Here is a 1,340-nt window from a genome sequence, read left to right as displayed (position 1 = left end):
CCAGCTTCACTGTGGGAGAAAGATGAAGCTATCTATTCCTATAGAGACATAATATCTCAGAAACCTATAGGGAAAATTCTACCCTGCCATGGACTACTAAACGAACAACCTAATCTGTCTTGGAAGAAGTCAGGCCAGAGTGCCCTTGACAGCATATATGGCAAGATTTTGCCTCCCAAATACGTTGGACATATTGCCTGGAGAAGGACATCCTGCTTGGTAAAGTGGAGGGGCAGCACAAAAGAGGAAGGCCCTCAACGAGCTGGATTGACACCGTGGCTGCATCAATGAACTCAGGCAGAGAACAAATGTGATGATGGTGCAGGACCTGGAAGTGTTTGGTTCTGTTGTGCATAGGGTAACTTTGGGTCAGAAACCACTCAATGGCACCCGACAGCAACAACAACACGTATATAAGATCACCATGAGTTGGAATCAACTCGACAGAAAGTGGGCTTTGGGTCTGTCATGGAACCAACTCTGGCTCATAGCGACCCAATCATGGGATTCTGAGGCTGTAAATCTTCATGGGAGCAGAGGGCCTCATCTGTCTCCTGCGGAGCAGCTGGTAGGTGTGAACCCCTGACTTTGCAGTTGACAGTCCAACACTTCCCTTAAAGTACCCCCCGGGGCTCCTTTGGTAACGATGACAGACTAGGAAACCCAATGGGGACATTTCTACTCTGTCACATGAAGGCATCCTGTGCAGAATGGGCTCAACGGGAACTAACACCAACCCCACCACTTTTAACACCATCCCAACCTTACAGACTGTGCTAGGCTCTTGAAGGAATTGACTTTTTGCACTCCCACTGAGCGAGCTATGAGCATGCATGCATGCCAACACGTAACTTCCGGTCCTGAACTAGGGATCAGCTGCACATGTAAGGATGTGCTTCTAATGTGGAAGGAAGTAAAGAGAGGGGATCTGGAAGCAGGAAAAGCCAGGAAGCAGGAGTCACTTAGGCAGACCCCTTTCCTAAACCAGCTTAATTAGCATATCACAGATCCTGGCTCAGAGGTGATGTTCAAAGAAGAATTGTTGACTGAATACACAAGGGAAGGAACAGAATAAGTGAACACAGAAATGTGCTAATGACCAAGTTGACTCACAGTTCCCACCCTGCTCTTCTTCTTCCAGGTTCTTCTCTAGTTGCTAATGGTATTTGCTCGACCCCTCACAAGCACAAAAGGAGCCCTGGTGGCCTAGCGGTTAGGCAGTGGGCTGCTAACCACCAAACTAGCAGTTCTAAATTAGCAGGCATTCTGAAGGAGAACAACAAGCTGTCTGCTCCTTTAAAGAATTAGTCTTGGGAATGCACAGTGGTAGCTCTACCCTG

The sequence above is a fragment of the Tenrec ecaudatus genome, unplaced genomic scaffold (genome assembly GCF_050624435.1).
Source record: "Tenrec ecaudatus isolate mTenEca1 unplaced genomic scaffold, mTenEca1.hap1 Scaffold_430, whole genome shotgun sequence".
NCBI lineage: Eukaryota > Metazoa > Chordata > Mammalia > Afrosoricida > Tenrecidae > Tenrec > Tenrec ecaudatus.
This window is presented reverse-complemented; position numbering follows the sequence as displayed.